This window comes from Cervus canadensis, chromosome 28 (assembly GCF_019320065.1).
Source record: "Cervus canadensis isolate Bull #8, Minnesota chromosome 28, ASM1932006v1, whole genome shotgun sequence".
NCBI lineage: Eukaryota > Metazoa > Chordata > Mammalia > Artiodactyla > Cervidae > Cervus > Cervus canadensis.
In genome coordinates this window covers 39,980,434-40,004,018 of record NC_057413.1, presented here as the reverse complement: position 1 = coordinate 40,004,018, position 23,585 = coordinate 39,980,434, and the positions used below count along the sequence as shown (strand labels likewise).

At 40.9% G+C, this 23,585-nt stretch overlaps 1 protein-coding gene across 1 annotated transcript in view; it reads left to right on the top strand.

The window, feature by feature from the left end:
* Positions 1-23,585, top strand: part of NUDT3 (nudix hydrolase 3) — a 112,597-nt gene that overhangs the window by 680 nt on the left and 88,332 nt on the right. The gene's annotated exons all lie outside the window — the stretch shown is intronic.

The following is a 23,585-nucleotide window of genomic DNA, read 5'->3' as shown; positions in this document are numbered from 1 at the left end:
GCCGCGGAGAGCGCGCGGCGTTCGGGCCGGGCCTGCGGCTTGGGGTCCGGGGCGGGCAGCCCCGCGCTTGTGTCAGGCCAGCCCGGCACATGTGTGTGTGCAGGAGCCGCCGTGCACGCGGCGCGGGGCCGGCCCTTTGTGGCGGAGAAAGCATCCACTTCATTGGCAGGTTCGGGGTTTGCCGAGGGATTATGTACGTCTGGGAGCCCGAGGCGGTGGGGGGAGCCTTAGGAAGATTTAGGGCGTTGTGCAAAAGCCAAAGCCAGTTGTTTGTTTTCCACTGCGCTGGGTAGTCCATATGGTGTAAGCCTGAGAAGAAAGGACAATTTGATAAGATAATCTTTGTGGGTTGAAAATTTTTTCATTTTAATTGGGAAAGCCAAAATCGGTCTTTTAAGATTCTTTGCTCCGACATTCCTCCATTGCCCTGGGAAGATCTTTAGGATTAAATTTGCTTGCAAAATAGAAATGCTTAGAATCTGCACAGGGTACTTAAAAAAAAAATCTCTAAACTCCTCAAAGCCGTTTCTCTGGTGATAAAGGGAATTCAGAGAAGGCGAACGTTTTTTTGTAAATCCTCGAAGAATAGCTGCTTTGGAAATTCATAAGATGCTTGTGGGAACGCGTTCCTCTCGTGTGTATGGTGATAAAATGGCAGTTAAACTGGGAACAATGAAGGACAGTGAAATTCAATATGCTGTATTCCAGCATTCAGCAGTGGGCTATCGTGGCAGGGCTGCAAGTACAGTACATCGTGTTGAAATGGAGAGAAAAGAACTTGACCCGTTAGTTATGAAAAGAAGCTGTGATGAAAGACAGATGGGTTGCCAGAAGTTGCTGTCCAAAGATATTTAGGAGGAAGTGGAAATTTATTGCCTGGGAAAAAAAAGTTGATAAAAGCACTGTAATTGTACTGTTGAGAGATTTTGTGTGTTCCTTTCAGTGAAACAGTAGGAAACTAGATTTGGAAATGTATACTTTGTGTCCAAGAATATATTGTAAAAGTCCTCAAAACAGATGCAGTGTAATAACTGCTAGGCAGTGCCTTGCTGTAAATTGTGTACTGTTTTGGAATACATACTTGCATAAAGTAAAATGACTGGTGATGTTTACTGCCCCAGAGGCTTTGTTCTCCCCATTATCATGTCGTATTATGGGAAATCAGATGGGATCACAGGCTGTTAATTGGAGGGAAAACTAATTAGCATAATAACATGTCTTACTGCAGTAATATGGTTAAATCTGTGGGAACCACAATTATAAGTAGAAGGGTATATAATTGTATGAATGATGCAAGACTTTACATGTTAAATAAATCATACTAGGAATTGAGAACATGTGAATATTTTGGATAAATTGGAAACCCTTTATGGATCATAAGCAAAGTAATGAAGACTTGATTTTCTATTTTCTGTTGAAGGTTTATTATATATCGGTACAAGCAGCATTGATGTTAAAAAACATTTGACTGATCATGAAGTTTCCTCTACTGAATTTCTTTTTGAACATTGGTTAATGAGCAGAAGATTCATGCAAATCTTTAATTACAGATTCAGTAGATAATACAGCTAAAGCCTAGGAAGAATAAAATTAATGAAATGGGTGTATTTTAGATTTGTTTAAACTTACATGTGTTAAGAGCCTACTATATTGGTGCAGCATTCTGTAACATGGGATTTAAAGATAAACATGCCTCCTTGTCCCAAAAAGTTGAGTGGTTTTTTATTGGAACCCTTAATTGGGAGGGATTTTGGACCACAGAATAATCTCTAGGGTGCCATTCAATTCTCAGATTATATAATTGTGTTGGAAGGGAAGTAATTTGTTAGTTCCAGGAGAACTTTTATGTTCTCAATAATAGTGCCAGAAACTGGAAGCATTAGCTGCCATGCATTGCGGGAATGTGAAATTCAAACTCAATAGGACATTCAACCCAATTTTATTTTTTAATGAGCACTAATGGCTTTAATCAAGATAGAATAATTTGCAGAATACTGTCAATATTAGCATTAAAACAATAATAATGTGAGTATGAATAGGACCCTGATTTATAAATTTAGTTAACCAGTGTCAGGAAGCATACTTAAAATGTAAAGAAAAAGAGATGGAAAATACTAGCAGATAATAGACCATGAGTCAAACCTTCTAGCATTCCATTTTTCCAGCCCCAGAAAATTTTATTTATAGGCCAGCAGTGATAGCAGCTGAGATACTGATCCAGGTTGGGGTGTGTGAACATATTCAGCAAGTTTACTGAGCAGCTTTATTGAGCACTCATCAAATGTCAGGTTCTGTGATACAGTTACAAAGGAGACAGGCAGGCAAGAAGCCTAGAGGGGCAGACTCAACAACATGATGAAAATGAGTTCTCTTTCCTTCAAATCTCTGTTTGCTTTTCCTGTTGATAAACAAGCATCAATAGCAGGAAAGTTCCCCTCCTTAGATGTTTTGCTAATTATGGTGACATTCTGATAAATTAAGACCTTTAGGTTGGGGAGTTGGTGATGATTAGCGTTTCTTACAGTGAACCTGGTGTAAGTGGACAGTCTCTTGCCCAGCCTCTGCTGTAACCACTTGGTACACTTGCCTCTACTCTGTGAGGGGCTGGTCCTGACAGGTTCCAGACCATGTGGCCTCCCAACCGGTTGTATTGATCCCTGTATTTGTTTATGTTTTTTGTAATTATTCATTGTATTTATCTCTACATCTGTGTGTATTTGTTGTAATACACTGAAAATTGTAATCATGCAGTGTAATTAAATATGACGTCAGTTGGTGAAATGTGAGTTCAAAAAGAATGGTTTTGTGAAAAATATTTCAAATGCTTTGGAATGATCCAATAATTTCAAGTTATTAAAAAAAATTGCTCGATTAATATGGATTCGAAAACTAAAAAAGATGGAGAAGAAGTCTTAGAAGTCTAGATGGACTCTGCATATAGATCACTTCATGAATATTTTCAGGTTTTTGTTTTTCTTCTTAAAAAACTGAAAATTACAGGTCACACATGGTGGGCATAGTGTATGAAAGACAGCTTGCATTTCAACAGTAGACCCACAGTCAAGATATGGACTGACTACATCATGACTGACAAAGATTAGCAAATAAATATACTTTATTTGTTTACTTACTTATTTAAGCTGTGCAGCATGGTGGATTCTTAGTTCCCTGACCTGGGATGGAACCTGTGCCCTATGAAGTGGGAGCATGGAGTCCTAACCACTGGACTGCCAGAAAGTTTCTGCATTTATATTTTTAATCTGCCATATCTTCCAATTAATATTTTATCATAAACATTACAGAATACTGAAACATTTCTTGAGTAAGATTTTATTACACTAAATTGGGTATAATGACATTCATCTTTGTCATGGTGTTTACCTTGGGCCTTCCTAAAGCACTTCCAGTGAAATCATCTCTCTTACTTCCTTTCCTTTCCTACTTTGGAGCCTCTGTGATTACAAAAAGGGAGAGATACAGAAAGAGAGAGCAAGGGGTGGGCTTGCTTGTACTCTGCCCTCCTGGCCTGGGGTAGGGGAGTGTGACACAGGCGTTTTAGACAGTTGAAATATCTAGCAATGTGAAATACTCTCCTGGAAAGACTAGTGATACTGACTATACGTGGGGTGACATCACAGTGTTTGGGAAAGTTGAAGTTACTCCTCAGGGGTCTTTTTTTAACTGAGGCAGAAAGGTAAGTATTGACTGGATCATCTCAGATTTCCTTGTGCATTAAAACTGTTTTTATTAAAAAAAAAAATCTTTTTAAAAACAAAGAACAAAACTGTCCTTAAAGGTCTTAGTTTTGCTTGTTGAGTTTTTCCATCAGGAGCCTGCCTCTTGGCATGGGGTTCCTGGTTCTCATTTCCTCAGATCCTTGAGCTCACTAGGTTGGGTGAAGGGATGACTGACATTGAAGACCCTCAGTGAGTGGAGACTCTGGTAGCCTGAGTGTTTGTCAGTAAAAATGCCCCCAGGGAGCAGGTGAAAAGACCTTCCCCCAGGCTCCAGAGTGGGGAGTAAGGCTGAGGTGGCACTCCCAGGGGTGACAACCATGGTGAAGAGCCTCCAGTGGAGCCCAGGCCGGTTGGGGAGTCCTTTTGTAGCATATCTCGGGGATTGTACAGTATTACATTACTCTAGAGTCACCACGAGTGCATGGATCCAGCTAACTGGACTTTTTTTTTTTTTTTTTTTTTTTTTTTATTAGTTGGAGGCTAATTACTTTACAATATTGTAGTGGTTTTTGCCATACATTGACATGAATCAGCCATGGATTTACATGTGTTCCCCATCCTGAACCCCCCTCCCACCTCCCTCCCCATCCCATCCCTCTGGGTCTTCCCAGTGCACCAGCCCCGAGCACTTGTCTCATGCATCCATTCTGGACTGGCGATCTGTTTCACACTTGATAATATACATGTTCCGATGCTGTTCTCTCAGATCATCCCACCCTCGCCTTCTCCCACAGAGTCCAAAAGTCTGTTCTATACATCTGTATCTCTTTTTCTGTCTTGCATATAGGGTTATCGTTACCATCTTTCTAAATTCCATGTATGTGCGTTAGTATACTGTATTGGTCTTTATCTTTCTGGCTTACTTCACTCTGTATAATGGGCTCCAGTTTCATCCATCTCATTAGAACTGATTCATATGTATTCTTTTTAATGGCTGAGTAATATTCCATGGTGTATATGTACCACAGCTTCCTTATCCATTCGTCTGCTGATGGGCATCTAGGTTGCTTCCATGTCCTGGCTATTGTAAACAGTGCTGCGATGAACGTTGGGGTGCATGTGTCTCTTTCAGTTCTGGTGTGATTGCTGGGTCATATGGTGACTGGACATTTCTGATCCTTGTTTTTCTACATCTTTCCTGAGGCTTTGTGTGTGTGAGAGAGAGAGAAGAGGGGGGCGAGAGAGTGTGTGTGTGTGTGTGTGCGTGTGCACACACACACACGCACGCATGCCCGTCCCCATACTTTTTCCCTTGTGCCTGCCTAGTAAATACAGGTGTCAGTTAGATGTTTCTCCCATTACCTCCTTTTTTACCTGCTTCCCAAGTTGTGGATTCTAGTCTGAAATTGTACTGTGATCTTCATTATTCTTTCCTACTTCTTGTCCTAATCTTTTGCTTTTGGGTGAGTCTCATTTTTCAATAAATAGAGTATTGTGTATCTACTTTAGTAGAAACAGTAGTGGAAATAGTAGGAAAAGGCAAGGCTCTTATTCAAGAACACTTTTTTTTTTCTGTGCTGCGCTGCTTACTTGATCTTTGATTTCAAACCAGGGATTTGAACCCCTGCCTCTTGCGGTGGAAACACAGCGGCCTAACCACAGGACTGCCAGGGAATTCCCTCCACTGCACGATTTTGGCCTAACCCTGTATTGCCTCTCGCCTGGATTATGACTTTATTCTCCTGACTGGTCTCCCTGCTTGTCCCCTCACCCCTCTAGTCTTCACTGCTAGAGTGGTAGAGTGATTTCTTCTGACACAGAAGTCAGATTCTCTCATTCCTCTGCTCCAGTGGTGGCCTGTCTCAGCAAATCCAAAGTCTTAAACCGCGCTCTGGTGATCTGGTCCCCTGCCATAGCTCTGACCTCATCTCTTAGCACCCTCCCTCTCTCTCACCCCACTCTTCCAGCCCTCTAGCTTCTGTGCTGATTCTCCCCCGTGGTATCTGCATGGCTCCGTCCTTCATCTGAGGTCTTTGTTAAATTTATCAGACAGGTCTTTAACGATCACCCTGTTTAAAATAACACCAGTCCGTTGTGCATCTGTTAACACTTTTTTTCTTGACAGCACATGTCACCATTGAGACATATTGTGTGTTCATTCTATGTATTGTCTGTTTCCTCACCTGAATGCAGGCTAGTCCCTGAGGATAGGAATGAATGTCTCTTTTATCTTGTTTATTCACTCCTGTGTCCTCAGTGCTTAGAATGGTAGTAGATGCTCAATATTGTTTGTTGACTGTGTGAATGAATGAGTGAGTGAACATGTAGTCCCTACTTTCAGGAAGCTTGCAGTCTAGTGGAGGAACTGAAAATAACCAAAATATACCAAATGCTAGTGTCTGCCAGTAAAGTGCTGATAGATAGGTCTCAGAGAAGTCGCGCAGCTCTTTTTTTATTTCCAGTCTTAGTGACAAGGTGTCTGATAGTCTTGAGTATCAGCTTATAGCAGGTGTGTGTGTATTTGGTTGTAAATCCTTTCAGAATCTCTCTGCATGGTTCTGTCATAGGACATTTAGGATTTCCTTCAGATGTTGGACTTGAAAGTCTGTACCATCTCACAGGATTTGTGTTGGGTACTTGATATGCTATGCTGATCCCCAACCCTAGTGATGCCTAGGGAAAACCTGAGGGAAAAGGGTTTTCATTTTGCTGATAGCCTGGAAAGTTTTATTAGCAATTAAGTAAACACACCAACAAACTATAATCAAGTAGTGATATAATGACTTGTTGATAGTGGTTCATTGTCAAAAATATATGTCAAATTTGGATTCTAAAGTTTTGTTAATATTAATTTGAAGATAAAGATTAATAGGGATGCTCATAAAATTTTTCTGTCATCATCACTTTTTTCTTTATATAGGTCAGAGTAATAGAAACAAGGTGTAAAGTTTATGGGTGCTGAATCTAAAGGATTTGGTTGATGGTGGTTAACATGAAACAAAACAAAGGAACCATCATGGCAAAAAAAGATAACATATGGATAAAAGAAGCATAAGGAATTGAATTTGGAAATAAAGTTCAGACTTAAAATTTAGTAATAAAACATATACACCTGAGTTTCTGAGTAAAATCCTCTCACCACTCACGAAAACTTGAATCCATCTTGAGAATTTTTGTGTTGAGGTAACATAGATCCTCAAGAATGTTCAGGCTTTTTCCCAGCCTTTTTGAAGCCTTTTCTTCCTAACCTTTTGAATAGGAAAAGGTGTTCATTAAAAAAAAAATTAATTAATTAACCTTTGGTTGCGCTGGGTCTTCGTTGCTGTGGGCAGGCTTTCTCTAGTTGCAGAGTGGGGGGCTGCTCTTTGTTCGGGTGTGTGGGCTTCTCATTGCGGTGGCTTCTCTTGTTGCAGATGGGCTCTAGGCTAACGGGCTTTAGTAGTTGGGGCTCTTGGGCTTAGTTGCTCTGTGGCATGTGGAATCTTCCCAGACCAGGGATTGAGCCTGTGTCCCCTGCATTGGCAGGCGGATTCTTATCCACTGTATCACCAGGTAAATCCAAGTGTTCCGTCTTAGATTTATTCATTCATTTATTCATTTGTCCTACAAACTTTTACTGAGTGCCTACTTCCAGGTTGGATACTGTTCATGAACAAGGCAGAATGGAAGCCATTGCTTTTGTGAAGCATCTGATGTAAATGCCAGTGAATGAGCAAAAATACCAGTGTATTTAAGTATTGTACAGGTAGAGATAAAATACTGTAGTCTTTTCAAGAGACAGGTCTAAAAGGATGTGAAGTAGAGACCCTAGTTTCTTTACACTCTTTTTAGGATAACTTATTCAGAAAGACTACCTTGAGTAGGTAATACATATGCTGCACACAGTACAAAATTCAAAATGTGCGAAAGATACGGAGTGAAAGGTAAATCTCTTTCCCACTCATCTTTAGCCACCCTGTTTCTCACTCTTGATTCTTCTTTCAGAGGTTTTCTGTGTGCACGTGTGTGTGTGTGTGTGTGTATGTATAGTAGGCTGTTGCACACAAGTCAGGTAATTAGCTTATACAGGTTAGTACTGCAGTGCGTTGCAAGTAAAAGGTTGGAGGACATTTTTTGTTTAATAGAGCAAAAGCTTGGGAGTTTTTCCTGGAAATGTATTTGAACCCAGGCCATTAGAATACCTATGATTTTTGAATACTTGCCTAGTTTTATTGAGGTTTGTTTACGTTAAATGCCAGAGGTCCTTTTAGAGTGGGGAACTTCTCGGAATGGAGTGGTTGTCTGTGTGTGTGTGTGTGTGTGTGTGTGTGTATGTGTGTGAGATCAGTTCTTTCGAGAGGGGGATGTGTTGTCAGTGGGCTGTGTGTCAGGAGAGTGCTGTCATATGGAAGCTACTTGCCTTCAAGCTTCTTAAAAGCAGCTCAGCAGTCATCTGGGTCAGAGTGTATTTTCTGACTTCTGGATTGTCATTCTTTAGACTACTCAGAGTTGACCTACTGAGCCATAGTATCTTCTTCTTTCTTTCTTTCTTTATTTATTGTCATACATTGATATGAATCAGCCATAGATTTACACGTATTCCCCATCCCGATCCCCCCTCCCACCTCCCTCTCCACCCGATTCCTCTGGTATCTTCTTCTCAGGATGGTGTACGGTAGGCAGCTGTTCACTTTAGCCTTGTGCCTTTATCCCTAGCTGTGGAGTGGGGAGGAGGTAGAATTCTGGGTGGAGTTGTGGCTTTTCAGTTCCTCCTGAGACAGACTGTGAGATAATAGAAAATATATGTTGATCTCTGATCCCTGGTCCCTGGCATAGACTCCTTAAACTCTTCTAATTTCCAAAGTGACAAGAACACTAGGAATGTCTCTTGTTCTAATATTGGTCCTTGATCTCTGTTCCTGACACAGGGCTCCTGAAACATGTAATTACCTGTGTGATAGGAGTGTTTTTTTCTAACAGAGCAACCCTGGGTGGGCTCCTGAATGGTTCTTGGATGAGGACTGGTCACCAGAAAGACCATGCCATGATTTTTTTTTTCCATTTATTTTTATTAGTTGGAGGCTAATTACTTTACAATATTGTAGTGGTTTTTGTCATATATTGACATGAATCAGCCATGGATTTACATGTATTCCCCATCCCGATCCCCCCTCCCACCTCCCTCTCTACCCAATCCCTCTGGGTCTTCCCAGTGCACCAGCCCCGAGCACTTGTCTCATGCATCCAACCTGGGCTGGTGATCTGTTTCACCCTAGATAATATACATGTTTCGATGCAGTTCTCTCAAAACATCCCACCCTCACCTTCTCCCACAGAGTCCAAAAGTCTGTTCTATACATCTGTGTCTCTTTTTCTGTTTTGCATATAGGGTTATCGTTACCATCTTTCTAAGTTCCATATATATCTGTTAGTATACTGTAATGATCTTTATCTTTCTGGCTTACTTCACTCTGTATGATGGGCTCCAGTTTCATCCATCTCATTAGAACAGATTCAAATGAATTCTTTTTAATGGCTGAGTAATATTCCATGGTGTATATGTACCACAGCTTCCTTATCCATTCGTCTGCTGATGGGCATCTAGGTTGCTTCCATGTCCTGGCTATTATAAACAGTGCTGCGATGAACATTGGGGTGCACGTGTCTCTTTCAGATCTGGTTTCCTCAGTGTGTATGCCCAGAAGTGGGATTGCTGGGTCATATGGCAGTTCTATTTCCAGTTTTTTAAGAAATCTCCACACTGTTCTCCATAGCGGCTGTACTAGTTTGCATTCCCACCAACAGTGTAAGAGGGTTCCCTTTTCTCCACACCCTCTCCAGCATTTATTGCTTGTAGACTTTTGATAGCAGCCATCCTGACTGGCGTGTAATGGTACCTCATTGTGGTTTTGATTTGCATTTCTCTGATAATGAGTGATGTTGAGCATCTTTTCATGTGTTTGTTAGCCATCTGTATGTCTTCTTTGGAGAAATGTCTGTTTAGTTCTTTGGCCCATTTTTTGATTGGGTCATTTATTTTTCTGGAATTGAGCTGCAGGAGTTGCTTGTATATTTTTGAGATTAATCCTTTGTCTGTTGCTTCATTTGCTATTATTTTCTCCCAATCTGAGGGCTGTCTTTTCACCTTACTTATAGTTTCCTTTGTAGTGCAAAAGCTTTTAAGTTTCATTAGGTCCCATTTGTTTATTTTTGCTTTTATTTCCAATATTCTGGGAGGTGGGTCATAGAGGATCTGCTGTGATTTATGTCGGAGAGTGTTTTGCCTATGTTCTCCTCTAGGAGTTTTATAGTTTCTGGTCTTACATTTAGATCTTTAATCCATTTTGAGTTTATTTTTGTGTATGGTGTTAGAAAGTGTTCTAGTTTCATTCTTTTACAAGTGGTTGACCAATTTCCCCAGCACCACTTGTTAAAGAGGTTGTCTTTTTTCCATTGTATATCCTTGCCTCCTTTGTCGAAGGTAAGGTGTCCATCGGTTCGTGGATTTATCTCTGGGCTTTCTATTGTTCCATTGATCTATATTTCTGTCTTTGTGCCAGTACCATACTGTCTTGATGACTGTGGCTTTGTAGTATAGTCTGAAGTCAGGCAGGTTGATTCTCCAGTTCATCTTCTTTCTCAAGATTACTTTGGCTATTCGAGGTTTTTTGTATTTCCCTACAAATTTTGTGACATTATTTGTTCTAGTACTGTGAAAAATACCGTTGGTAGCTTGATAGGGATTGCATTGAATCTATAGATTGCTTTGGGTAGTATAGCCATTTTGACAATATTGATTCTTCCAATCCATGAACATGGTATATTTCTCCATCTGTTTGTGTCCTCTTTGATTTCTTTCATCAGTGTTTTATAGTTTTCTATGTATAGGCCTTTTGTTTCTTTAGGTCCAAGCCATGATTTGAAGCTTGAAATTTTCAGCAAACTCCTCCCCCTGCCCCCCCCCGCCCCTTCTCTTGAGAAGGGAGAAAATCTGAAAATGGAGTTAAATGTTTGATCATGCCTATATAGTGAAGCCTCTGTGGGGTTTGGAGAACTTCCAGTGGGCAGACACATCCACACGGGGAGGGTGATGCGCCCAGACTCCATGCAAGCAGAGCCTCCTGCACGCAGGACTCTTTCTGACTGGACAGGACCTTTCTTCACCGGGCTGTTCACCTGTGTCCTTTCATAAACTGGTAAATGTAAGGAAATGTTTCCCTGAGGCCTGGGAGGAACCCAAGGAGAGGGGTCATTGGCACCTTGATCTGTAGCTGATTGGTCAGAAGCACAGGTTATAATCTGTGCTGGAGACCACCATCTGAAGGGGGACACGGACGGTCTTGTAGGATTGAGACCTTAACCTGTAGGATCTCCAGGTGGACACTTTCTCTGGGAAGATAGTGGCAGAATTGAGTTAAATTGTGGGACACCCAGCTGGCGTTGCAGAGACTTGGCTTGGTGTGGAAAACCCCATACACATTTGCTCATCAGAAGTCTTAGAAGTCAGAGCCAAGTATTAGTGGTCAGAAGCCTTCTGTGTGAGCAGTGGAGACTCACAGGGAAGAAGCACACAGTAGGGAAGAGCTGGGTTTTTCCTACTCAGGAGGAAAGAAAACTGTTTTTTTCCCTTCTCACAGACCAGGCCTCAAACTTCTCTCTCTCGACTGAAAAAGGTCACTGCCCGTGTAACCTCCTGATTTAATTTGACATAGAAACAAGTTTCTAGAATGAAACACCCGTATTCAAATGTGAGTACCAAAAGTATTCGCAAAACAAACATGAAGTGATTTTTAAAATTTCTTTTTGACATCTTACTGTTCAAATTGTGTTCTGCTGCTGCTTTCTTAATGCAGTTAACCAAAAGTGGGCTGTTTCTGTGAATCTGGTTATGTATCTGAGGCACAGTAAGAGCATATTTTTTTGTGTGCTTTGTCCGAATGCACTTAATAAAACAAATTGTAGGCAGTGCGGGATGTTTTTTAACCCCCTTTAAAATGGGAAATTAGTAATTCATGTGTCGTAAAGCATTATCTTATGTTGTGGTATTTTGTGAGCACTTCCAAAAGGAGATAAAGAGAGTGAATTTCTACTCCAGGAAAAAGCTTATTACAAAAAGAATAAAAATTTAAAGCAAAATGTTATAAAGAGAAAAAGAAAAGAGTATTATAAACATAAAAAAGAAATGATTCCTTAGGTAGACTTTCTTTGTATATAGTTAGTTGATCTCTTTGTTCGTAAGAGAGGAAAGAAAAAAGTCCTTTTAAAGAACTGCCTGGAAGTCTGTTATTTAACACTTCTCATTTGCTTTATGAGAGCAGCTTAGCAATGATGAACAGAAATGGATAGGAACTCATACATACAGTGCTGCTACTTCTATAAAAAGGAAGGGTGGTGATCTTTCTTGGAATATTTAAGAATCCTAGTAAAATATGCCATAAGAAAAGTTATATGCTTTTGTAAAACACTTTTTATAATGAATACCATGAGCTAATATATTTTTAGTAATTGGAACTTTTGACTATTTACTAAGTGACTTATTTACTAGACTTATATTCAGTCATCATTTACTGAGCATGCTGAGCCCTGACTCAGGGTTTTTACACTTATCATTGCAATGGTGATTTCTTCCCTGGAGATTTTGTAGTTTGGATAGACTGTGTTTAGTAATAGTAAGATGAAACCTTTAGATTTTATTGGTAAAATGAGTTAGTCTTTGTATGTAATAACTATATTTCTATGGTATTTTCATCGGTTTGACAACTGTTTAATAAGGAACTAACTTGGTATCATCCTTCAGCTAGGCACTCTTGAGTGATTTTTTCTTTCAAAAAGGATTTTTTAAGTACAGAAGTAATGGTGGTGTCTGTAAAGAATACTTCAAACTGAGGGGTGTAAGCTGTGCAGAATGACACAGTAGGGAGAGAGAAGGTGGGATGATTTGCGAGAGTAGCACTGAAACATATACATTACCATATGTAAAGTAGATAGCCAGTGGGAATTTTCTGTATGACACGGGGAGTCCAAAGCTCTGTGACAACCTAGAGTGGGGGTTGGGGAGGGAGGTGGGAGGGAACTTTAAGAGGGAGGGGGCCTGTGGCTGATTCATGTTGATGTATGGCAGAAATCATCACAATATTGTAAAGTAAGTATCCTCAAATTAAAAAAGAGAGATGTGTAGAATACAGAATCTGAGCTCTTGAGGAGCTTTAAACTGTTGCAGGATGCAGATTAGAGTGTAAAATTAGAGAAGCGATGGAGAGGAATTTGAAGGAGACTGTGAAAATGATCTGGAATATTAGGGACAGTTGTTTGGGGTGTGTGACACTACACCTGAATGTCTTGGTTGGATTTGGGTAGCCAATGAAAATATTCCAGGTGGGAGACATTGGGCTAGGTAGGTCATGGAAGGTCATGCCTGGATGTATAGCTCTTGAAAGCCTGTTTGTCCTGAAACATTTTGAGGACCACAGACTGTTGGTCATGGCTGTGTTTGGGCTGCAAGATGATTAAGAATTTAAAAAATATTAGTATCCAACATACTAATATTGAAAATTTTCAAATAAGGAATCTGGTCTTTTATCTCTGTGATACCAGGGCCCAGGGTCAGCTCCCATTTATTGTGGTGGCTAAGATGTTCTTGCCTTTTGAAGGTAGAGTTAGGGGAAATGTTCCTTGTACCCTTGTACATTTCTCTCAAAAATGGAAAAGATAGAAGAGAAAAAGGGTTCCATGTTTCAAGAAAAATGGAAGAGTGCCTATTTCATTGTGGAGATGAAAATGTTATTACCTCTTTACTTTGGAAACATGATGTATCTCTGTCAGAATGATCTGATGGACTTCACAAACCTAGGCGCTGCCCAGGCCCCTTGGGTGGCGTTTGAGGTTTGATGTCTGAGGTGGTGAAGAGCTTGGGCCCCAGGGTCAGTCAGGGAGGGAGCCCTGGCTTTTACACTCACCAGTCTCTGACCTTCAGCAAATTACTTTACACCTCATCTTCTCCTATTTCATTGTACTGTGGGAAGGTCAAGTGAAATTATTTATTATATATAACACTTAGTCCAGGGACTGGCACAAGTCAGTATTCAGTGTCAGCTGTGTAAATATATAACCCAGAAAAAGGCAGTTTCTACTTCATTGCAACTTGAGGTTGGAGAAAATTGTAGTAAGAAGGTGGTTTGGGGAAATTCCTGAACCTTAGTTGTTTGCTTATTAATTCAGCTAGTGAGCTGTAGGCAGTGTGCTGTGTTCAGTGAATAAGGAAGGCCCCGACTTTCATAAGGTCTGGCATGGAGTTAGAGAACTAAGGCAGGAATTGCAATACAGTGCAATATTTGAAGTAGAAGACCTTAAAATAGTGTGACCCCATGGTTTAGTCGTCTGTGGCAGTTTAGTGTTAGGAGAGGCACCAGGCGGCCAGGGAGACGGAGCGCTGGTGACGGTGGCCCTGTACGTGGCCCGCCCTCTCTCCCTCTCCCCTCAGACCGTCCTTGTGGAGCAGCTCCCGTTGATAAAGCAGAAGAAAAGGAGAGAGAAGCCTTTCTCTGGGTAAAGACAGTTCTTATCCTCTCCCTCTCTCCCTGCTCTGCCCCCACCCCAGTCTGTGCTGGGAAAAAGAAAGTTAAGAGGGGAGACCAACCCAACCAGTGTCTGAGGGAGGAAAAAGGATATGTTTCCTCCTCATTCCCATGGACTTGAAAACAAAAAAACTCAACAGAGAACCCTACCGGTTTTGAACTTGGGGCTTTCACTGGAACCAGAAAAATCCTTCAAGGTCCGACTTTCATTTTTTATTTCATGATATAAGTACTATGTACCATTTTAAAAATTAGTACTTTATTGCATATTGAGGAAATTATTTTAAATGCATAAAAGAAAACTATTGAGGCAACTTATATTTATTTAAAAAATAATCCCTGTTAATTGCTCTGCTTTGATGCTAAAACTTTTTTTTTTTTTTAAGTAGAAATATAGTGCTGTGGGAGAAAGAGTAAGGGAGGTGAATTCTTGCATTTGAAAAGGTGTGAGGCTTGGAAGGATTTGGCAGAGGACTTGATCAGGGGACTTGGGGAGAGTATGCCGTGGTTGGACTGAGCAGGAGTGGCCAAGGGCCGTTGAGGCAGCAGTGTTCACAGTAGAGTGTCTGGAGAAGAACTTCGCACTGTGGTGCAGGGATTCGGAGTATCCTGAAGGATTGACTTTTCAGGCAGAAAATCAGAGTATGGATTAATATTTGCGTCGTTCTGTGAATAATTTTGGAAGTGGGTGTCTGTGGAGAGAGGGGTAGGTGTTTATTATTTTTAGGATCTCTGGCCAGCTCCTCCTTCCTCAGAGCATTCTCTTCTTTCTGGAGAAAGCCCCTCTTGGAGAGGAGGAGGCGGCCACTCAACAGCCCAGAAACCAAATGGGCCCGTGTGCCCTTCCCCTTCTCTGACGGGCCTGTGGGTGCAGGACTCGGGCGCCGCAGGTCAGCCGCTCAGCCCTTGGGGCTGGTTCTGAGGAGGCTGCTGAGGGAGGAGAGGAGCGGAGTAGCTGTATGCTGAGCCAATGTCCGTGTTGTTGGCCAGGCCGTGCCTCTTGCTGCGGTATGAGCCCATCTTCCAGGCCTGGCCCTGTCACTCCAGTTTTCTGACCCTTTGATGTTTCTTCCAGTACATTCCTTGTGGCTACAGATAGCCAGACTTGGTTTCTGTTCTAGCAACACCTCCTGGGTCATTTTTTAAGTTAACCTTACTAATCCAGTGCTCTGGAAGCGACGTCTATGTGTTGAGTCAGAATCTGTATTTATTATGGAGCAGATTTTAATATCCCCACCTTTTGTGTGTGTGTGTGTGTGGTAACATTTTTTTGATGCTAAAGTTTGTAAAATTTATTTTAAGTGGCCGAAAAATAATCTAGTCAAATTAGAGCAGGTGTAACTAACACTGATCTGAACTGATATTTTTATGAAATGCTTACCAGCTTCATCATACCCTCCTACCCTTGATGCCTATGGTTTCTTTTTTTAGAATTAACCTAAAGAATATTTGAGAATGTGTGAATTTTTATATTTTAAACCTTTTTGGGTGTCAAGGAACAGATGAAAACTGAATTTTAAAAATGAAAGCTTATGAAAACTGTAGGATGCTTCTTAAAATGCATGTAGTCTTCAGGTTCTGTCTTGGTTAACAAGAATTTATTGCGTCTTTATACAAAGTATTCTAGGTGCAGGGATGATTTTTAAAACTGTGGACGTGTTCCCTGGTCTCCAGGAATATGCTTTTCTAAACTGATGAATTAAATTTCTTTTAGCCGTGTCAGTATGGTTGAACAAATGGCTACTGTGTATTCTGGGTGGAATCAGATAGAGAAACTGAAAAGGCAGAACTTAAAGTACTTGGAGCAAATAGAAAAAGAAGTAGGGACTTTGCTGGCAGTCTGCCTGCAGTGGAATGGAATCTGCTTGCAATGCAGGAGACCTCGGTTCCATTCCTCGGTCAGGAAGATCTGCTGGAGAAGGGATAGGCTACCCACTCCAATATTCTTGGGTTTCCCTTGTGGCTCAACTGGTAAAGAATCCGCCTGCAGTGCGGGAGACCTGGGTTGGGAAGATCCCCTGGAGAAGGGAAAGGCTACCCCCTCCAGTATTCTGGCCTGGAGAATCCCACGGACGTACAGTCTGTGGGGTCGCAGAGTCGAACACAACTGAGCACCTTTCATTTTCGTTTTTCCTGGTGGTCCAGTGGCTAGAGGACTCGGCACTTTCACTGCTGGGACCCAGATTCAGTCCGTGGTTGGGGAACTAAGATTCCACAGGCCATGGGGGTACGGCCAAAACAAAAAAGAAAAACCCAGACTGTGCTTTACAAGTACCTCAGGTTGGAGGCAAAATACTGAAAGAGTCAATCTTGGGCTTTAAGAGATGGATGGAATTTAGACAGACAGGAAGGCAGGGAAAGGGTATGTTAGGAGAAGGGGGCCTACCATGATTGAGGGTCGGAATGAGCTGCTTGTGTGCCTGAGTCTCAGGTGGGACTGGTGGTGAGGAAGGGGGGAGGTTGAGGGTATGGAACCTTGACTTCAGAGGATTAGGACTTTGGTTTGGGGACTTTGGGGAACCATAACTGTCCTTCAAAGAGTGGTTGTGGAAAGTCTTGAGATTGGAATGCTGGACTTTTCACCAAAAGGTTGTTGGGAGAATGCTTCTCTCTCCTAGAATTGAGAGCCATGGCAGCAGGCAATGAAGTGAAGGAATGAAGTAAGAGGTGTTGCAGTCAAAGGAATGGACAGATTTTAATGATGGTATGTTAAAGATGAAGGGTGTTTTGGTTAAAAGTCACTTTTAAATTTTGATCTGGGTGACAGGAAAAACGGAAATTTAGAAGAGCAGTTGTTTTTGGAGAGAAGATGGAACTTTGGTGTTTGTCGTGTCAGATCTGAAGTAATGCGGTGTACTGATGCCGTGGGATTAGAGGTGGAATGAGAAGTCAGGACTGTGGGTAGAGAGCTGAGTGTTAGGGACAGAGATGGGGAGAATGGAGAGCCAGCATGAGAGAAGATGCATAGAGAGAAAAGCTGAGGGCAGGCCTGAGCTCAGGCCTCACTGCAGCCAGAGAGGCAGCAGGACATTTCAGGAGGGAACGGTAGGCAATAGTGGCAGACCTGGAGCAGGCAGAGTGAACGTGAGATGGAGTGAACAGTGTCTGTAGAAAGCGGTTCCAGTAAAACAGTGAGATGGGACTTGTAGATTTGGCTGATTAGGACAGGTTTTAGAAAAGAAATGTACTTTCTTCTGAGATTGTGGTTGGATAAAAGACAAAACCTAGAGCCTGAATTGTACTGGTGGGAATTTGAGGAAACTCCTTCCAGATGACCCCATTCTTCTGAGAAAGAGAAGTGAAGTGTATTTACTGAAAGTGGTCTGGGGATAAGAATTCGAGAGGCAAGAAGAAGTTTGGAAGAGTTGCTGTGGTTTGGTTTTGATTGAAATTATAGTTTTTAAGGTTGGTGGTTGGATGGTATGTATCCTCACAAACAGTTGGTGGGCCTCACAGTGTATAGAGCCCCACAGAGGATAAACTGTGAACAGGAGAGACACTTGTAGAGCTCTGGTGATTTATAATCTAGTGGGATCAAAAGAGGATAAAATATATGGTGTTTGGTTTGTACATTTCCTCATCCCTTTTCAAAGAGGAGCTAGAGAGAGGAAAGGGAACAGTGGAGATGTTCCAAGATTGGGGACTGATTTGGGAGTATATTGTATAGGATCTTAAGAGTGGGAAGCTGACTTAAGAGTCAGTCTTATCATCTGTAAAATGGGAATAAACAGTGCCTAATTCCTGTAGTTGTTTTGAAACCTAAGTGAAGAAAGATAAAGTGCCCCCTAGGGCCATTTTGAACATTCAGGAATTGTTAGCCATTGTCACTAAGGCCAAAACCACTGAAGGAATCACAATGATCAACATACAGTAGTTGTGTTGTAAAAGAACCTTGTCCAGAATGTTTTAGGAACAGAGGGGTGACTGTTGCTGAAGTTAGAAGTGACTGTTGGGAAGTTGGAAATAATGAGAAAGAAATAAATCTGGGTATTGAAGGGTGAGTAGAAGTTTGCTGTCACTACTTTAATACAAATTGTACAGGCATTAAAAAAAAGACTCTGATTGTAACAGCCTAACCCAACTGTGTAAGGATAGACTTCAGTGTGTAATGTGATCCAAAAATACAGGAGCCGGGAAAGAAAGTACTTAATCCAGAAATGGAGCTGCGAGGGTTTACTTTGAAAGGGTTTTATATGGAAAGAGGTAGGACCTAAGGTTATATTAGTTAGGTGAAAAAGTAATGGTGGTTTCAGATTATGAATTTTATTTTATTTTATTTTTTCATTTATTTTTATTAGTTGGAGGCTAATTACTTTACAATATTGTAGTGGTTTTTGCCATACACTGACATGAATCAGCCATGGATTTACATGTGTTCCCCATCCCGATCCCCCCTCCCGCCTCCCTCCCCAAGATTGTGAATTTTAAAATCATTATAACTAGGCTCAAATACATCTTTTTAAATTAAAATATGAACTATTACAATCAACACATTTTGACAACAAGAAATAAGTTTGTTTATTCCTGTAGCGTAAAAATCCATGCGTTGGGATTTGACACTCTTGGAAAGCATTTGCTGCCTCCTGCTGGTTGTGGGAGTGTTTTGCCTGCAAAAAGTTGAGATGCTTGAAGAAGAGGAAGTTGGTTGGTGAGAGGTCAGGTGAATGTGACAGATGAGGCAAAACTTCATAGTTCAGTTCGTTCAACTTTGAAGTATTGGTCGTATGACATGTGGGGTGTTTCTGTGGAGAAGAATTGGGCCCATTCTGTTGACCAGTGCCGACTGCAGGTGTTGCATCTCATTCATTTGCTGGGCATAATTCTCAGATGTAATGGTTTCGCCAGGATTCAGAAAGCTGTAGTGGACCAGATGGGCAGCAGACCACCAAACAGTGACCGTGATTGTTTTTTGGTGCAAGTTTGGCTTTGGGAGGTGCTTTGGAGCTTCTCAGTCCAGCCAACCACTGAACTATTGCTGGTTGTCTTATAAAATCCACTTTTCATTGCATGTCACAGTCCAATGGAGAAATGGTTCCTTGTTGCATCAAATAAGAGATGATAACACTTCAAAATGACAATTTTTTGAATGTTCGATCAGGTCATGAGGCACTCACTTAATCAGACATTTTCACCTTTCTGATTCGCTTCAAACGCTGAATGACCGTAGAATCGTTGACATTGAGTTTTTCAGCAACTTCTCATGTAGTTAGAAGAGGATCAGCTTCAGTGATGCTCTCAATTGGTGGTTGTCAGCCTCTGATGGCTGGCCACTATGCTCCTCCTCATCTTCAAGGTCCTCATCTCCTTTGCAAAACTTCTTGGACCATCACTGCACTGTAAGTTCATTAGCAGTTCCTGGGCCAAATGCGTGGGTTGATGTTGCAAGTTGTTTCCATTGCTTTATGACCCATCTTGAATAAAAAAATTGCTCAAATTTGCTTTTTGACTAACATCATTTCTGTAGTCTAAAATATAAAATATAAAATAGTAATGTCATTAGCAAAAAATAAAAGAGAAATGTGCATTAAAATGATGTATAATGTAGACACATTTATTTAAGAATGTATTACGATATCAAATGGCCAAGTTCAGCAATGCAAAATTGCAATAAACTTTTGCACCAACCAAGTAGAATATTTAAATTTGTGGACATAGAGGTAACCTAAGACTGTGTGGATCACAATAAACTGTGGAAAATTCTGAGAGAGATGGGAATACCAGACCACCTGACCTGCCTCTTGAGAAACCTATATGCAGGTCAGGAAGCAACAGTTAGAACTGGACATGGAGCAACAGACTGGTTCCAAATAGGAAAAGGAGTATGTCAAGGCTGTATATTGTCACCCCACTTATTTTTAACTTATATGCAGAGTACATCATGAGAAATGCTGGGCTGGAAGAAGCACAAGCTGGAATCAAGATTGCTGGGAGAAATGTCAATAACCTCAGATATGCAGATGACACCACCCTTATGGCAGAAAGTGAAGAGGAACTAAAGAGCCTCTTGATGAAAGTAAAAGAGGAGAGTGAAAAAATTGGCTTAAAGCTCAACATTCAGGAAACTAAGATCATGGCATCTGTTCCCATCACTTCATGGGAAATAGATGGGGAAGCAGTGGAAACAGTGTCAGACTTTATTTTTTTGGGCTCCAAAATCACTGCAGATAGTGATTACAGCCATGAAATTAAAAGACGCTTGCTCCTTGGACAGAAAGTTATGACCAACCTAGATAACATATTAAAAAGCAGAGACATTACTTTGCCAACAAAGGTCCGTCTAGTCAAGGCTATGGTTTTTCCAGTGGTCATGTATGGATGTGAGAGTTGGACTGTGAAGAAAGCTGAGCGCCAAAGAATTGAAGCTTTTGGATTGTGGTGTTGGAGAAGACTCTTGAGAGTCCCTTGGACCACAAGGAGATCCAACCAGTCCATCCTGAAGGAGATCCGTCCTGGGTGTTCATTGGAAGGACTGATGCTGGAGCTGAAACTCCAGTATTTTGGCCACCTGATGGGAAGAGTTGACTCATTGGAAAAGACCCTGAGGCTGGGAGGGATTGAGGGCAGGAAGAGAAGGGGACGACAGAGGATGAGATGGCTGGATGGCATCACCAACTCGATGGACCTGAGCTTGAGTAAACTCCGGGAGTTGGTGATGGACAGGGAGGGCTGGCGTGCTGTGATTCATGGGGTCACAAAGAGTTGGACACGACTGAGCGACTGAACTGAACTGAAGACATGGTCTATCCAGTCACTTCAGGGAGATAAGGGGCCTGAAACCAGAAGGGTGTTCGTATCTGTCTACTGTGTTATTTCTGGTAAAATATGTACAAAGGTAGAAATAATACAAATTATGTGACAGATCCACAAAAGGAGTTAAATGGGTGGAATGGGAAATTTGAATAAAAATAAGTTTCTAAAACTGACTCCTCACACCAGCATTCAAGTCAAAACAAAGCCGGTGGAATGAGAGGTTGTAATACAGTTACAGGAGCACAGTCTGCACCAGATTCAGCAGTGTCTATTGCTCATTGTCTCCCTCAGCTGCCGCTGATCATGCGTCCTGGAGCTAGCACGTGTGTTGTGGGAAGAATCTGAGTTTATCAGAAGCATAGATATTTTGGGCAAATTCTGAATACCAAAACCAAATATTTTTGAAAGCAGTTTTATTAGGTTTCTTCCATTATAAAGATATTTCACATTCGCCATAGCAAATGTGGGAAAAACATCCCCTGTTTTGAACCCACTAGATTATAATTAGAGTTTAATGTGTTTCTCAGAGTTTATCTTCCATGGTACCTGCATGTTGCTCTTCACATAGTAGGCCTACAGTTGTTGTGAGGATAAATACCATTCAACTGCCAAATAATTTCCTCTAAAACATAAGGAGGAAGTTATTTTCTGTTAATCATTATGGTTTTTAGTTTCTATAACATTATGACTTATTTAAATACAATTTTATAATCTGTTTTTTCCTAATAAACATTTTTAATAATCTGAACTCTGTATACACATTTTAATGTCTGTGTACCCACTGAGGGGATGGAAAAGTTACGTAAATGTTGCACTGTTGTTGTAAATGACATGTTAGATCATAAAAGAAGGTAGTATTGGCAACCACAGTAATGATTGGGTTATCTGTCTCCAGTCGCATTAATACAACTAACCATCTTAAAGGATGACCACCCTCCATTTACCACCTCTTCCCCCGGTGCTCATTATTGAGAAGCAAATATGAGAGCAAATATGAGATTTAGTGAAAAGAGTGGTGGTATTTTACAAATCCCTTTAATGTCTGGATAAATTGAAGATAGCTGGGTTTTCATTTACTGCTTCTGTGTTCAGAATCTTTCAGTATTTTGTTTTGAAGTATCTGAAGAAAATTGAGTCTCACATAGAGTATGTAGTGAGTTATTTTGCAGAATGTTCCTTCACTTGGGTCTGATGGGGGTTTCTCCTGATTAGATTGAGGTCATGCATTTGTGGCAGTAATATCACAGAAGTGATGTGCCCTGCTCATTGCAGCATATCAAAGGGCCCATGATGTCTGTGTGTCTTAGTACTGGTGGACATCAGTGTTGATGTTATTGATGACTTGATAATCGTGAGGTCTTTCTGGTTTCTCCACTGTAACATAGTCATACTTGTTTTTTCTTGTAATGAGAACTTTTAAGATTTACTGTCTCAGAACTTTCAAATCCATAATACAATATTGTTAACTGTAGCCACCATCCTGTACATGATATCCCTAGAACGTCTCTTAAGACAGAAAGTTTATGGAGTTCCCTGATAGCCTCGTGGTTAGAATCCCAGGCTTTCCTTGCCGTGGCCCGGGTTCAGTTACAGGTTGGGGAACTGAGATCCCACAAGCCAGGTGGCGTGGCCAAAAAACCCCTAAAACAAAAAACTGAAAACTTGTGCCTTTTGGCCATAGTCACACTCCACCCCCACCTCTGTCAGCCACCAATCTGTTCTGCTTTTACGAGCTCAGTTCTTCTAGATTTCACAGATAAGTGGGATCATACAGTATTTGTCTCAGACTTATTTCACAAAGCATAATTCCCTTAAGCTCCATCAGTGTTACAGAGAACAGCGTTTCCTTTTTGTGGCTGGATGATAGTCCTGTGTGTTTGTGTTTTACCTTTTTTTCCTGTTCATGCATTCATGGACTCTTAGTTTGTTTCTGTGTCTTGGCCATTGTAAATAATGCTGCATTGAACACAGGTGTGCAGGTGTCTCTTCAAGATCGTGAGTTTGGTTACTTGGGATAAATACCCAGAAGTGGGATTGGTGGATCATATGGTAGTTTTATTTTTAATTTTTTGAGGAATAGTTTGAAAATGGAAGCTCGATGCCTTCAGTTTTGTTCTTCTTTCTCAAGATTGCTTTGGCTATTTGGAGTCTTCTGTGGTTTCATGTACATTTAGGATTGTTGTTTTCTATTTCTGTGAAAAATGACATTGGAATTTTAATAGACATTGCATTGAGTCTGTAGATGCTTAGGTAGAATGGACATTTTAACATTGTTCTTCTAATCCATGAATGTGGGATAACTGTCCATTTATTTGGGTCTTCTTCAGTTTCTTACAGTTTTTGGTTTCCAGATCTTTCACCTCCTTAGTTAAATTTATTCCTAGATATTTATTCTTTTTGATGCAATTGTAAATGGTGTTTCTGATTGTTATGCAGTTGTATAGAAATGCAACTGATTTTTATATATTGATTTTGTACTTTATAATTTTACTGAATTTGTTGAACTTTGTTGGTGTTTTTAGAGTTCTATAACTTTATAGAACTTTTATAGAGTGTTTATAGTGTTTAGAATGCAGATAGTCACAGTTTTACTTCTTTCTGACAT